At 44.0% G+C, this 17305-nt stretch overlaps 1 protein-coding gene across 1 annotated transcript in view; it reads right to left on the bottom strand.

The window, feature by feature from the left end:
• Positions 1–17305, bottom strand: part of LOC309547085 (specifically androgen-regulated gene protein) — a 158367-nt gene that overhangs the window by 14939 nt on the left and 126123 nt on the right. The gene's annotated exons all lie outside the window — the stretch shown is intronic.

Genomic DNA, 17305 nt, shown 5'->3' with positions numbered 1-17305 from the left:
GCAAGACCTCATCTGGAATATCCATTTCAGTTTTGGGCACCAGTTCTCAAAAAAGGATAAATCGGGGAACTGAAGAAAGTGTATAGAAGGGCAACCAAACTGATAAGAGGCATGGGAGGAGTTTAGCTATGAGGAACTGCATTTATTCTCTTTTGAGAAGAGATTAAGGGGGGGGGGGGATATGATCAACATTTAAAAATACACAAGGGGTCCATATAGTGAACTTGGTGTTGAGTTATTCAATTTAAGATCATCACAGAGGACAAGGGGGCACTCTTTACGTCTAAAGGAAAGAAGATTCCTTCTCCTAACACGGAAAGGTTTCTTCACCGTAAAAGCTGTGAAAATGTGGAATAGACTCCCTCCAGAGATGGTTCTTTAAATAAACTCTGTTTATTTTGTAGCCATAAAATCCCTCAGGAGAGTTGGAGAACCAAATACTGCAAGGGGTGTAACAATGTGTGATAAAAAAGCAGGCTCCCCTGCAAAAGGAGTGTGGCATCCAATTAGATATGATTTTCAAATTTATGGTGGCATCGGAGAAGGATTCAGAGATCCTAGGGTATGAAGTATCCAAACAAACCTATTTAAAAAGGTCAATAGAGTGCCAGAGTGCCGTAATTCCAGAAAACGCAGGTAAGGAGGGTGCCCGATTCAAGAAGGAGGTAGGCTGATCATCTTTGAATTACTGCTTTAGTAGTAGGCGAAGAATGATTTTTTTCCCCCCATTCCAATAACTCCTACAGTAAGGCAGGAGCCATTCCCAGTCTGAGTACCGGAGACATCAGAAATGGTCATTTCAAATGCAGAACCAGAGATGCCTACCCTTAAAAAGGTCAAGCAAATCAAGTGTTTCTTAAACATAGTCTTAAGCAAGCGATACATTATGCAGTTTTCTTTCCTTCCACCACAGGATTCAGTGTTGATGGGGGAATCCCTCCTGCAGCACTAATGTGTTCTACCGGCAGGGAGCCTTCCCTTCCAGCAGAACACAATGATTTTGATGTCTTATAGCCTGCAGCACTAATCATTTGGGAAAAAAACCCCAATAGGCTGGTTGTACACAAGTCAATCGATAAATCAAATTCTGTTCAACCAGAGTATCTATACACGGATTGAAATTCTGTCGGTCCCTGCTGAACCAGCCGAACTACGATCCATGTTTGGCCTGCTTTAGTGTGCTAGGCACAAAGCCAAAGCATCCTGCACATCTGAGCAGACAATATACCCATGCAAATCACAAACTTAGATGCTTGTAAGAGACCATCACCACTAAACCATAGGGCCCCAGACTTTTGTTCTAAAAGTTTCATGACACAACAGTTTGTTCTTGAACGCCTTATAAGCGATTTGATTAATCCACAATGACAGATTCACAAATCTGAGTCACTGCAGGGGATGGAGAGTTAGGCTAGATAATTCACACTGGGACCTAAGTGGGGACTATTTATGTTAGTGAAACTACTAAAGATAAGAACACCCATTTTCTGGTATGTTTGTTAAAGGTGGAGGATGCCTACAGTGAGAGGAGACAAAATGTCCAACATTCTTTTTCAGAAGGAAAAAAAGCTCCTTTGTGATGTAAGGTTTGAGCTGTGATTACAGATGTTGTGTTCAGTGCTCACAGAGGAAGGTTTAACATAACGAGTCTATTAGGAAGGTCTTTTCAGCCATTACAGCTCTAAAAGACGCTATGCCTGGAATGCCAGCGGATCCTCCAACTGCAGGGTCAATAGATTAACAAGAACTACTTGTAAATCTGAGTCATATGGAATTTTCAGAAATAAAGCGCTTTAGAGCTTCTCTAAATTTCTCTATATTTCTCTTTGAGAAATATGAATATGAAATGGTAATCAGGGCCTCAGTCACACAAGGTCTTCTCCAGTAGTGTCAGAACTAGACTCCGTCATGGATGGCATCAGCTCTCGGTTCCTTCAGCCTTAATAATTACAACTAAGTTTGCAATGGGGGAAATTTAAAAAATGGTATCCAATCCTACTGACAGTGAGGTAGTTCCCAGTGCTTTAGCTTGACCAGCCCTACTAAATTTTGAGGACAGTCACGGCTCTGGACCTGGAGAGACCTGTGTGGCTAACAGCACAAAGTAGTCTAGAAAGCACAATGTAGATACCAGTCCTCGAAGATCACATTCCAGGTAAGCCATGACATGTCCAGAGGCCTACTCACTGAGTGAGTGTCCAGAGACTGGGTCCTACCAGAAGCTGTGCCATGGCTCCAGACATGGAGAGCACTCTGCAGGCCAGCTAATACAATACACAAAGGTCTGGAAAGTACCATAACATAGAGCCTAGAGCCTAGTGCCTGAAGGACTCATTCCAGGCTAATCCCACAATGTTTCAATCTAGCAGGTTTGGCTATGGCCTCCCAAGATTTCCTGAGCATATAGGGCTGGGCTATATATTGCGCGGGGTCTTCATCTCAGGCGATTTTTCCATTGGCTCTCAGATGCTGCCACCACCATTGCTAGTAAAGAAACAGGCAGTAAAGCCTTGTGACTTCAAAGCCGGTTCCCTAGTGCACTTGGTGAATGGCCCGGCAGTGGGGGGGGGGGGAGGGGGGGAGAGGAGGGGTGCCGAACTTCCTGGTGATCTTGCTGTGGCGGGATCACCCAGGGGTGGGAGCGGGTACCTGTCAAAAAGGTTCCAAGTGTGGCACCAGGGGGGAGGGAGCAGGCAGGCAAGCAGATCTTCCCCTTTTGCATGGAGCTCCACTTTAAATGAACTTGACAAAAACTCAGTATACCAACAGCTGTACTCACTGGATAACGGCACCCCAAAGTTCCAGGCCACAGTGTTGGCACCCTGGCACTTGCGTCTTTCCATCACCCTTGCAGACCCTGTCTCAATTTCCAGGAGTGCTCTTGCAGAATGGTGCATTTTGCCACCCTCATTTTAGGCTCTATATACAGTATCTCACAAAAGTGAGTACACCCTCACATTTTTGTAAATATTTTATTATAGCTTTTCATGTGACAACACTGAAGAAAATGACACCTTTGCTACAATGTAAAGTAGTGAGTGCACAGCATGTATAGCAGTGTAAATCTGCTGTCCTCTCAAAATAACACAGCCATTAATGTCTAAACCGCTGACAACAGAAGTGAGTACACCCCTAGGTGAAAAAGTCCAAATTGAGCCCAAAGTGTCAATATTTTGTGTGGCCACCATTATTTTCTAGCGCTGCCTTAACCCTCTTGGGCGTGGAGTTCACCAGAGCTTCACAGGTTGCCACTGGAGTCTTCTTCCACTCCTCCATGACAACATCAAGAAGCTGGTGGATGTTAGAGGCCTTGCGTTCCTCCACCTTCCATTCGAGGATGCCCCACAGATGCTCAATAGGGTTTAGGTCTGGACACATGCTTGGCCAGTCCATCACCTTTACCCTCAGATTCTTTAGCAAGGCAGTGGTCATCTTGGAGGTGTGTTTGGGGTTATGCTGGAATACTGCCCTGCGGCCCAGTCTCTGAAGGGAGGGGGACCATGCTTTGCTTCAGTATGCCACAGTACATGTTGGCATTCATAGTTCCCTCAATGAACTGTAGCTCCCCAGTGTCGGCAGCACTCATGCAGCCCCAAACCATGACAATCCCACCACCATGCTTGACTGTAGGCAAGACACACTAGTCTTTGTACTCCTCACCTGGTTGCCGCTATACACGCTTGACACCATCTGAACCAAATACGTTTATCTTGGTCTCATCAGACCACAGGACATGGTTCCAGTAATCCATGTCCTTAGTCTGCTTGTCTCCAGCAAACTGTTTGTGGGCTCTCTTGTGCATCATCTTTCCTTCTGGGGCAACAGCCATGCAGACCAATTTGATGCAGTGTGCACTGACAGGCTAACCCCCACCCCTTCAACCTCTGCAGCAATGCTGGCAGCACTCATACGTCCATTTACAAAAGACAACCTCTGGATAGGACTCTGAGCATGTGCACTCAACTTCTTTGGTCAACCATAGGGAGACTTGTTCCGAGTGGAATCTGTCCTGTTAAACCACTGTATGGTCTTGGCCACCCTGCAGCAGCTCAATTTCAGGGTCTTGGCAATCTTCCTAAAGCCTAGGCCGTCTTTATGTAGAGCAACATTTCTTTTTTTCAGATCCTCAGAGTGTGCTTTGCCATGAGGTACCATGTTGAACTTCCAGTGACTAGTAAGAGAGTGAGAGTGATAACACCAAATTTAACACACCTGAGACCTTGTTACACTAGCGAGTCACATGACACCAGGGAGGAAAAAATGGCTAATTGGGCCCAATTTTGAAATTTTCACTTAGGGGCGTACTCACTTTTGTTGCCAGCGGTTTAGACATGGCTGTGGGTTGAGCTATTTTGAGTGGACAGAAAATTTACACTGTTATACAAGTTGTACACTCACTTCTTTGCTTTGTAGCAAAGTGTCAGTTCTTCAGTGTTGTCACATAAATAGATTTTTTTCCAACACAGTACACTGATTGGTCTGCGCAAAAGCCACCACATCTAAAACCAAAAAGGGAAAGATTTGTAATTTTTATTTATTTATTTTTTAATAGTAAAGGCAGGGATCAGCGATTTTTAGCGGGACTGCGACAATGTGGTGGACAGATCGGACACCTGATATTTTTGACACTTTTGGGGGGGGACAAGTGACATTACTACAGCAATCAGTGCTAAAAACATGCACTGTTACTGTACTAATGACACTGGCAGGGAAGGGGTTAACATCAGGGGTGATCAAAGGGTAAGGGTTAAAGGTGTTCCCTGGGGGGGTTTACTAACTGTGTGGGGGATGCTTTGACTAGAGGAAGACAGAGATCCGTGTTCCTGCTTAGCATAAGCACAAAATATTAATCTTCCCCCCTGACAGAACTATCTACCTTGTTTACATAGGCAGACTGCCATTCTGCCTCTCTCTCATATCGGGTCCGCCGGTCCCAATGATTCGCTCCTGCTGTGTCGAGATCACAGTGGGAGTGGGTCGCGGATGTGCTCCCCAGATCCGAAAAAAAAAAAACATACCAATACGCGACTTCATTCTGAAGGGCCGCCCTGCCGCAGTATATATGCGTGAGGCTGTCTGGAAGCGGTTAAATTAGAAGAAAAGGCCAGCACCAACCACTACCAAACAAGTTCCCCTCTCCCTCCCCATATCTATTCGGCATACCCTGTGTAAAAAATAATTTGCATATTTTGCAGCTGTGCCCCTCTCTGTAAAGGAGGGCTTGACACCAGGTGCAAATTCTGGGAGCTGTGACATTACCCATAGGTTCTCATGTCCCAACCTTTGTTGGCATTTCCTCCTCTTTGCAGCAGTTGTTCAATGACACAAAGAAGCCGGAGCTGTAGGATCATGCGACTTTGATTTACAAAAATGTAAGGGGTTTACTCCCTTTTGTGAGATACTGTATATAGGTATGTAACAACAACATATATGGGACCCGCGGTAGTAGGAATCGACCGATTATCTGCAAGGCTGATAGATCGAGAGCCGATATGGACTTTTGCCGATATATCTGTATCAGCCCGGGAACTGGCTGGCCGATATTCTAAATATTGAGTGAGAAGGCTGCAAGTTAGGGAGCGCTTCTGGTAATAATTGTATTAATGAAATCAGTCACAAACACCTGAGGGTAAACAGCATAGTGGTGGGAAAAGCTACACAGTTTATTGCATAAAATTAATAGAAGTTAAAAACACACACTGGTCGGATGTCAGGCTGAGCCTGTGTACTTGCCCCCACCGCCGATGTACTGCTAGCTGGGTTTCTGGCCAGTGTCAACGTCGCCAGCAGGCGTCCATGCCGTCACAAGGATGGATGCTTGATGTGACAGGGCTCCAGGTGGACCAATGGTACACAGACCGATACAGGAAACACTTGCGCCGGACAGCTGAAGCGGTGGTGGCACGCGAGAGGACGTCACTCCCCCGGCAAGAGTCCTAGTGGACCTTTGGCTCTTCCACTGTAGGAGTCATAGGCTCTTCCTCCCTGTCTCTCTCGGACAGCTGAAGCGGTGGCGGCGCGGGAGAGGACCTCACTCCACTGCGCAAGCAAGAGACAGGGAGGAAGAGCCTGCAGGTGGCACCGAATGTTTGGAATCCACCAAAGCGGATATCCTTTTTTCAGGATAAATGTGGCTTCTTTCCGTGCAAATCATGTAGAGTTTGCAAAATAAATATTGCTGGCAGAAAAAAGAGTGAAGAATTTGAGACCTGTGTAACCAAGGTGACACATAAAATCAAACCCGTCATTACCTGCGCCTCTAGGCACGTGTTGTACCTTATTAGGTGCCCATGTGGGTTGGAGTATGTGGGACGTACCACCAGGATGCTTAGAGTGCGTTTAAATGAGCATATCACAAATATCTTAAATGGCTTTGCAAAGCATATAGTGTCTCTCGTCATTACGACACTTGCCATAATAGAAACCCTGCAGGTACTTTGTTTTTAGGGATTGACAGGTTCACAGGAAATTGGAGGGGCAGTAATTGGACAAGGGGGGTTTCCAAGCTGGAGACAGCTTGGATATAAAAGTTAAAATCATATACACCACACGGGCTGAACGTAAAGTGGGACATAAATGCGTTTATCGCCAATTCGTGATCACCCTCTTTGTTTGCTATTAGACCCCTCTTTTGGTTCATCATATCCATATTATTCATCATGTGGACATAATCTATTTGTACTTTATCATGTCCAGGTTTTTATGTTACTAAAAGTTTTTGTCCGGTATATTTATATATCCTTTTAACATATATCATGTATATGTTTTTAATTTACTGTTAATTTGTGGTGTTCTTTGTGTGACACTGACTGTCCATTACACTTTTTGTATAATTAGCGCTGTGTTAGTGTGGTTCCCTTTCCTGAACACAAGATAGCGCTGATGTTTTCAGACTGCACATGTCAAAACAAATTATTTTTTTTTGCCATTGTGGTAATTATAATGCCTAGTACGCCATTTAAATAATTTATTGAACTAATAGCTGAATTTGTATCTGCGTTTCTGTAATATTGAACGTGGTTACTTTCGGCTAACTTATCTATATGCGCTTTCCTCTTCCGGGTTGTGGAGTGCACTTGATTGAGTCTCCCATTTCCGTTTTTCTGAATGGCCAATCCAAATTGTCCTCCTGCTATATAACGGCGTTTACTTATCACGGGGCCACGCCCCTGAAGACGTCATTTGCGTATGACGAAACGCATTGGGACTCTCCCTATTGGTGGACACCTTGACGCATATGCGCAGCTGAGGACGACCGCGCCAATCTTTTCGGTTAGGATCGGAGCCACGCAGATCGGCGTCTACATGCCTGTATCCCCCGGGTGTAATGTGAGTGTACCCTTTTTGTACTAATAAAATCATTGATGTATACATGCTACACCATGAGGGGTATCATTTATTCTCTTTTAGGAGTCAATTCTGGTGTGCCATTTGATCATTTATCTGTGGGAACCTCATTTAAATGTGGAGTGGGACGGCCATCTTCTGACTGTTACTAGCAGCTTGCCATGGCCAATGCTTAAATGCATGTGTTTTCATCTATCTGGTAAGCATATTCTGACAAGCTCACTTGGTGGTGGATTTGTTGCACCCTTCCACTCGAGATTGATTGCTGTGTTTACACTGTTCCACGAGGATCTCTGCTTATCTTTTTATGAACCATCTATGGACTTTTTATTTATGATTAAGCGCTACATATTTGTATTTATCCTACAGTGGAAGAGCCAAAAGGTCCTGTCACCAGGACTCTTGCCGGTGGAGTGAGGTCATCTCCTGCGCCGCCACCACTTCAGCTGTCCGGCGCAAGAGTTTCCTGTACCGGTCTGTGTACCGTTAATCCACCCGGAGCCCTGTCACATCAAGCATTCATACTTGTGACGGCACGGACGCCTGCTGGCGATGTGGACACTGGCCAGAAACCCAGCTAGCAGTACATCGGCGGTGGGGCCAAGTACACGGGCTCAGCCTGACATCCGACCAGTGTGTGCTTTTAACTTCTATTGATTTTATGCAATAAACTGTGTGTTATTGGACCTTTCCCTGGAGTGGAGTTTTTTTCCACCACTATGCCGTTTACCATCATCAGGTGTTCGTGACTGATTTCATTAATACAATTACCAGAAGCGCTCCCTAACTTCCAGCCTTCTCACTGATCTGACACTTTCATCCACTAGTTGTTTGGGCGCCCTGTCTCTCTTTGTCTGCAAGAGTACCTGTCAAGTAATAAAATACATTTTTTTTAAAAATGTACGCAAATATCAGCCGATACCGATATGCATTGGCAAAAATATCGGCATCGGCAACGAAAAACAGATATCGGTCGACCACTATACGGTAGTAAGCATGCCAGTTGGACTAATATATATATATATATAACTGTACATTGTATACCCCTGTATGTTGTGGTCTTTAAGGTGCCCATCTAATAGTTTTTTGAAACGATCGATGCTCCCTGCTGATACGACTGCTTGTGGAAGCGAACTCCACATCTTTACTGCTCTGACAGTGAAGAACCCCTTACGTATTTTAAGGTTAAACCGTTTTTCCTCTAGTTTTAGTGAGTGGCCACGTGTCTTATTGTATTCCCTTTCTCTTAAAAATTTTGTTCCTTATGCTAGGGTCGCCATTACAGTATTTGTACATTGATCTCATATTCCCCCTCAATCGTCTCTTCTCCAGAGAGAATAAGTTCAGTGCTTGTAATCTTTCCTCATAGCCGATGCCCTCCATTCCCCCAATTACTTTTGTTGCCCTTCTCTGGACTCCCTCTAGTTCCAGCACATCCTTCCTGAGTACCGGTGCCCAGAACCGGACAGCATACTCCAGATGTGGCCGGACCAGAGTCTTGTAGAGTGGGAGAATAATCTCTTGATTTCTGGAGTGAATCCCTTTTTTATACATGCCAGTATTCTGTTGGCTTTGCTTGCAGTGGCTTGGCATTGCATGCCACTGCCAAGCCTGTTGTCTACCAGTGCCCCCAGGTCCTTTTCCATCCTAGACTCACCCAGAGGTTCCCCCCCAGTGAGTGGCTTGCTTTCGTATTTCTGACACCCAAGTGCATTACTTTACATTTTTCAACATTAAACCTCATCTGCCATGTAGTTGCCCACCCCATTATTTTGTTCAGATCCGCTTGTATGGTTTCCACATCCTGCATAGAAGATATTGGCATGCTTAGTTTAGTATCCTCCGCAAATACTGAGATTGTACTCGATATCCCCTCCTCTAGATCATTTATGAATAAATTAAACAGGATTAGCCCCAGGACAGAACCTTGGGGGACCCCACTTTCCACACCCGTCCAATCCGAGTACTCCCCATTAATCACCACCCTCTGTACTCTCCCCTGGAGCCCGTTCTCTATCCAGGTACTCACCCTATGGTCCATACCTACCTTCCTTAGTTTGTACAGTAAGCATTTGTGGGGAACGGTGTAAAAGGCCTTTGCAAAGTCCAGATCAACCACATCCACAGGCTTACCTTTATCTAGGTGGCAGCTCACTTCATCGTAGAAGGTTAATAGATTGATTTGGCAAGAACGATTTTTCATGAATCCATGCTGATTACTACTAATGATACCGTTTTCATTATTAAAGTCTTGTATGTGGTCCCTTAGCATCCCCTCCAAAATCTTGCAGACTACTGATGTTAGGCTGACCGGCCTATAGTTACCCAGGATATATCTATCTCGGCCCCATTTTAAATATTGGTACCACATTGGCTTTTTTACAATCAGCTGGCACCATACCCATCTGTAGACTATCCTTAAAGATCAAGAATAATGGTCTGGAAATCACCTGGCTGAGCTCTCTAAAAACCCTCGGGTGCAAGCCATCCGGTCCCGGTGATTTATTTAGGTTAAGTTTCTCTTAACCTAAGTCCATCTTCTGTTAGCCATGGCGGTACTTCCTGAGATGTATTATTTAGTTTAGCCTTACAAGCTGGGTTAGTGTAGCCCCCCAATTCTTTTGTGAAGCCTGAAGAGAAGAAACTATTTAACACTTCCGCCTTTTCTCTGTGGCCATATTTCCTTTGTCATCTTTTATGGGGCCAATGTGTTCTGGCCTCGCTTTTACTGTTTATATACTTAAAGAATTTCTTGGGGTTCTTTTTACTTTCTTCCACTATTTGTCTCTCATGTTCTATTTTAGCCTCCTTGATTTAGTCTTTACATTTCTTATTACACTCTTTGTAATGCTTGAATGCTGCCAATGACCCCTCAGTCTTGCATTTTTTTTTAAGGCCTTTTCTTTAGTATTAATATGCATTTTTTTGTTGGGAGTTTACCCAGGGTTTAGTTTCGCTCTATTTAATTTATTTCCTTTTGGAATGCACTGGCCAATCCCTTTGTTTAGTATGCTCTTGAAGCACTCCAATTTTTCCTCCATGTTCCTTGTTTCCAGGTTTCTATCCATTTTGATATTTTATAGCAGAGAGCACAGTTTTAGGAAATTGGCTCTTTTGAAATTCAGTGTCCTTATAATACCCTTGTGTTTCCTATTACTATGATTAATACTGAAACTAATTGACCTATGGTCACTGTTTCCTAATTTGCCCCATATTTCTAATATGTGATCAGGTCTGTATTGTTGGTAATCAGTAGGTCAAGTACCACATTGTTTCTTGTCGGTGCGTTCACCATTTAGGAACTGCCAAGCCTTGGCTGAATGCGCGGTTCCTTCTGCCCAGTCTATATCTGGATAATTAAAGTCCCCCATTATAATGACATTTCCTATCCTTGCTGCCAATCCTATCTGTAAAAGGAAGTCCGCCTCCCCCTCCTCCCTCTGGTTGGGGGGCCTATAGCATACACCCACTATTACCTTCCCTATAGTGCCTTCCCTTTTAAGTTCTACCCATAGGGATTCTGCCTCGTCCATATCTCCATTATTAATAACATCCCTCATATTTACCTGTACACGGTTCTTAATATACAGACATACCCCTCCCCCTTTTTTACCTTCTCTATCCCTGCGATCAAGGGAATACCCCTGAATGGTTGCCATCCAATCATGGGAGCTGTCGAATCAAGTCTGTTATCCCCACAAAATCTAAGCCCTCCTCAAACATCAGTAGCTCCAGCTCTTCCATCTTGTTGGCCAGGCTTCTGGCATTGGTATACAAACCTCGTAATTTTGACCGGTTGCATATATCCTCGTTTGATGTTGTTTTCAGGCTGCTCTTGTGATTTTTCCCCAAACCCACCTTGGGTTTTTGGAGCTCTGAACACCCTACCGCTAATGTCCCCAATTGTACCCTCTGAATCTTGCTCCCCGCTGGCTAATTCTACATCTGTACCCTACCCCCCATCACGTAGTTTAAAAGCCCCTCTAACTTTATGGCCATCCTCTCACCCAGTATGCCTGCACCCTCCCCATTTAGGTGCAATACGTCCCTACCAAAGAGCCGGTGGCCTACTGAGAAGTCGGCCCAGTTCTCCAGGAACCCAAAACCCTCCTTACTACACCAGCTCCTCAGCCACTTGTTAACTAATCTCCCGCTGCCTCTCTGGTATGGCTCGAGGTACAGGTAGTATTTCTGAAAATACTATCTTGGAGGTCCTACTCCTCAACTTAGCGCCTAAGTCCCTGAAATAGTTTAGAACTCTCCCATCTTCCTCTGCCTATGTCATTGGTACCCACGTGTACCATGACCGCTGGGTCTTCCCCAGCCCCACCCAATAATCTGTCCACCCGAACTGTGATGTGCCGAACCCGAACGCCCGGTAAACAAGACTGTTCGGCACTCAGTCTTTGTGACAGATTGCACTGTCTGTCCTAATGATTGAGTCCTCTACTACCAGCACCTGTCTTTCCTTTCCCTTTCTACCGGCCTCACTGGAGGAGTTCTTCCCCTGGCAGCTAGGGGCATCGCTCTGCTCCAACCATGCTGGTCCCTGACTGGTTTTCCCAACATCCCACAACGGGGCATATTTTTTGGGTTGCTCCAGCCCAGGATCGGCCTCCTTGCCCTTTTCCCTTCTACCCTTCCTGTCACCCATCTACTCTGCTCTGATACCTACACCTCCGTTACTCTGCCCTCCTCTGTGCAGGCCCCGGCCTGTCCCTGTCGGGTACGATCCCAGCTCTCCTTCCTATGGACATTCGTCTCAGTGTTGCCTAGATTCAGGACCTCAGCTTCCAGCGAAGCAACGTACTTACATTTTGTGCATTTGTATTCGCCATCTCATGATCGAGGAACGTATACAGACCACAAGAGGTACACCGAATCACATCTCCACACCCGCCGGGCATTGTACCTACTAATCTAATCTAATGGGGATTCAGTAGTTTAAGTCTGTCCTGTGTGGCTGTTTCCTAGCTTCCTAACTCTACTTTCTCACCCTCTGGTACTCCGCTACAGTCACTGACACTCACAGTCAGACGCAGGTCACAGTCAGACGCAGGTCACAGTCAGACGCAGGTCACAGTCAGACGCAGGTCACAGTCAGACGCAGGTCACAGTCAGACGCACAGTACCCACTGATATTCAGTTACATGCAAGGACTTTGGCAAACTTTTTTTTGCAGACTATTACCCTCCGAAGAAAAGGTTTGTTCCCCACAAATTTTCTCAGACTGACAGCAAAATCAGTAAGAAAAAGACTTCCATGTCTGTATCTCTTTAAAGAGGACAGGTCTTTCAGACTACAGTATATGACCAAAAAATAATATTCATAGTGAAGGAGATACCTGAAACTTTACATTACAAAGGCGTGCGTTGCGATTACTTTTCCTCTCTCAACAAACGTGGAGTTTTTAAAAGGAAATTTCCGTACCATTCAGAAAAGGAAAACTTTTGAATGAAGAATGTATTGCTCTTTGATACAAAAGCATAATGGTCTCAATGTACATTTTCGCTTTCTAAATCAATATCGTGTATTTTTAGGACCATTTTCACCTCTGACTCCTCTTTCATTCTATAACCTACTCTGTACACCTTATCTGACTCACTTTTATTGCCCTGTTTTTCACTCTATGGCCGGTGACATAATTATAGAATCTGTCTTGGCATTTTGCAGGGATGTTTGTGAAGCACTGCTACTTGGATCAGAAGAAAGTGGATCTCCTAAATATGTTAGTACAAATAACAGAAGTGTCACACACAGAATTCAACTGTGCTGGTACAAATATCCTTTTGATCTGCTAGCATCAGGGTATGGCTAGAATTCTAAAGGACCGTGGGCACACTAGAAAGAGAAAAAACGATGGCGTAAAAGAGCATGGCTAAATAGAGCCAGAGCCTTGTATACATATGCTACAGTATCCACAAAAATATGTCTGAATTACTGAGCCATAAGCAAGAGTTAACTTCAGTCGTATGAAATGACAAGACAAACTATCAAAACAGGGTGAACAGTTTGTCTGAATCTACTAAAAAGATAACTTAAAATAGTTGGGGGATACATAACCAGCAACAGATGAGATAATGAACAGAAGACTGCAATATACTGCAGTCCAGAGCAGTGTTTCTTAACTCCCGTCCTCAGGGCACACTAACAGGCCAGATTTTAATTATTACCTTGGGGAGATGCAGACTAGAATACTGCAATCACTGAGCAGCAAATGATATCACCTGTGATGCATTTCAGTTTTCTTGCAAACCTGACCTGTAAGTGTGCCCTGAGGACAGGAGTTGAGAAACACTGGTCCAGAGTATGTAACATACATGTAAGCAGGTGCAGTCTACTTTCTAAACTGCAGGTGGCACTTAAACCACAGCAGCATTGCAGAGGGAGAGAGTCAAGAGGAACATGGTTCCTCTATGGTTTCCTGGGTCACTAGGGAAGCTATCCGTTTGAATGCTGCTGCTCCATATGACTCTGGCAGACACCTTGGGTCAGGCAGAATCTATTTAAGACCATGGCTCCCAGGCTTGACATGCACTTCAATATAATGAGGGTTTGTAGCGCAGAGATATCAGCAGTACCCAGGAGAATATGTAAATTCCAAGCAGACAGTCTATAAAGTCCTTTACAAAAAGTCCAAAGTCTATGGGATAATCACACTTCAGGCAGCTTGTTCTAAAGAGTAGAACTCCATGCTGAAAAAAAAAAAAAAAAAAAAAAAAAACACAGGATTTATTGTGCTTACTTTAAGCATTAACTGGATAACTGTAAATACAGCTCATCAATCTTCCGCTATCCGGGCGTCTGAGCAGCACAACTCCCACTGGGATAGAATGTGAACTCCTGGAAAGGTGTCCCCTGCAAGAATCCCGCGTCTTCAGGTTCAGGACAAGAGGCAGACGAGACGTCACCAGTGATGCAGCTTAGGCGTGGCTATACGTTTGCAGAGCATGCGTGCTCCTTCCTCAGACCTGGCATCCATTTTAGAAAAGGCATTTAAGGACACCGGCAGTTAGCGGACTATAGAATCCAGCCAATCGGGTGCTACATTACAAAATACTGAAAACCAGGATATTATTGAGCAGTCTGACAGAATCAACTAAGAGCATATATTGTACATAAATGTTTAAAATAGTATTAGGAATAAAATGGCATAATACTTACAATAAATGGATTAACTCTATAATTACCATAGGAATCCCCTGAGAAGAAGGTATGAAGGTAATTTTAATACTGCTAAACTAACAGTATATATCGATGTAGCACCCTCCTAGGTAGGTGCTAGGCAAAGCATATATGCGACCCTGTTCTGCTTATCAGGAGGGTCTGATCTGTTAGTTAGCCTATCACATGCTTCCAGGTGTGACCTGTTGAGTCTAGGGAATCTCCCCACTGTATCCAATGAGGGACCTTGTTGGACAGTGTAGAAAACCTAGCCAATAGCACACCAGGGTTTAGGACTGTCCCAATGGGTGGGCATTGCATTGCATCCTGGGATTGGGAATAAATCCAGAGGGGCATGGGAGAGAATCTTCGGGCAGGAAGCAAGGTCCCAGGAAGAGGGTGACGGCTGTCTCTCCTCCTGTTGCTGAGGAAGGTGTTCCAGGCAGTCTGCCTGGACTAGGGGTTGAGCTGTGTTGCAAAATGATCCAGTGTGTGCTGATCAAGTGGAGCTGCTGGGCAGAATAATTCTGGAAAAACAGTATCGTGAGTACTCAGGCAGCTGCCCAGGCGTCTGCCTAAGAGAGAAGGGACCACACCAGAGGGGTCAAGGGGATCCAGACGTCAGCTCACCCAGAGTGTCACCATCACCATTAGATGCCAATATTCCAGATGATGAACCTGATCCAGTTTATTTGGTACTTTTGGAGGATCTTCTAGCTGGACGAGGAGATGTAGATATGTCCTGGTTTATTCAACCTTCCACTTCTTTTCCAACTACACATACTTAAATTTAGACCAAAATCCATATTCAATCCAACTAGATCAAAAGGCCCATATTTACAGACCTTTTATCAGATTTTTGGGTATATGTCAAACGTAGACATGTGCATGACGAAAAGGTTTGTTTCGTTTATATTCGTTAATCTAGTTAGTTTCTGTAAATTCAGTTGATTCATTCAATTCGTATTCGTATTCGGAATTAGTTTTAGGTCTTTCAAATTTTTTTCAAAGTTACCCATTTTTTTCAATTTGAAACAATAAATTTTGAAATCGGTCAAATCGAAAAAACTTCAGATTTTTCTATTCGAATGTGGCAAAGTGAACAAATAAAAGAAAAATCTTCATCAAATGATTACAAGGACTCATCTTTGGCTTAACAAAAACAGCATTATTTCAAAATGCTACTCTAATAAAAAAACATTTGATTTCAGAAATAGGTTTACAGTTCAAATTCGACTAAAATTTGATGTAAAATTTACTTGAATTTCAATTAAAATTTTGTTTAGTTATTCAGAGCATTCGATAAACTTTGTTTATACTGCAATTCGGGTATTCAGATATATTCGAATCTCCGAATACCAAAAAATGTGTCCGAATATTTATTCTGAACTAAACTAACCGCACACGTCTAGTCATAAGACCACTTCTATTAAAAATAGACCATCCAAACTTAAACCTTTAGAATTACGAACCTTTGATGATCCATCTAAAAAATATGAAATTATAATTAAGTCAGCGGATAAAGGGGGTGGCACCGTTTTCCAGGACAGGGTGGACTATGTGAAAGAAACACTAATAAAATAAATACTCACACTATCGTGAATTTAAAGTGAAATTATAAGCCGCAGCTGTGCACCAAGTGTTAATCACTCGTAAACCTGAAAGAATAAAAAAAAAAAAAAAACAACAACAACACAGCGCTAGCATCAAATATATGAAATATAAAAAAAAAAAGTCCAAAAACTGATGTAATCAATATAAAGTGCTCTAGTGCTCCAATCTTCTTAAAAGTGCTGAAGTGCTCCACATACAGTAAATTCATTCCATGATGTAACACACACCCCCTTTTGTGTCCCCCTTACCGGAATCAATTGACTCCCAGATTGAAGTGCTGGGGATACGACAAGCTTGGTTGAAAAGAAGACTAATGGGTCACAAGGAACGGATCAAGGACACCCCAGCAGCCTCTTAGATGTTCCAAATAATCCCCAAGTGTAGAACAAAGAGAAGGAGCCAATAGTAAAGTACCGTAGGGTTGCAATTTAATTGTGCAATAAAAACATACTTCCAAGACAGTAGTAATAAAACAGCATGTGAATAACGCTTTTCTTCCATGAACGCCGTACCCACCATGCGTTCCAAGGATTCCAGACTGCTCATAAATATCCTGGTTTTCAGCATTTTGTAATGTAGCACCCGATTGGCTGGATTCTATAGTCCACCGACTGCAGATCACTTAATACCTTTTCTAAAATAGATTGGAATTAGGCCTGAGGAAGGCACATGCATGCTCCGCAAACGCATAGCCATGCCCAAGCTGCATCACTGGTGAGGTCATGTCCACCTCCTATCCTGAACCCAAAAGACGCCGGATTCTTGGAGAGGACATTTTTCCAGGAGCTCACGTATGGCGTTCCCCCCCCCCCCCCCCCCCCACTTCCATCCCAGCAGGAGTCATGCTGCTCAGACACCCAGATAGCGGAGGATGGATGAGCTGTATTTGCACAGTAATCCTGTGAGCTTCTAAAATGCAAGCGCAATAAATCCTGTGTTTTTTTTTTACCACTGCACTTGTCTTTTCTTCTTTTATTGTTGACATGCACTTTGCATGTGGGTAGTGTATGGGGCAGGTCACCCATCTATCAGATACAGTATTAGAGGTAGGGAGAGGTTTCAGATGAGCGGAGAAGGTGCAGGGACACACTCTTGTTCCTGGAAACCACCCTGTTTGGACAATGACCAGAAAGGCCACATTACATCCTTAAAGAAAGATGCTGTCAGTGCATCAGAGACC

Source organism: Pelophylax lessonae (genome assembly GCF_965119305.1).
Source record: "Pelophylax lessonae genome assembly, chromosome: 2".
Classification (NCBI taxonomy): Eukaryota; Metazoa; Chordata; class Amphibia; order Anura; family Ranidae; genus Pelophylax; species Pelophylax lessonae.
Note: the sequence above shows the minus strand (reverse complement) of the source record. Positions and strands in the feature narration are given on the sequence as shown.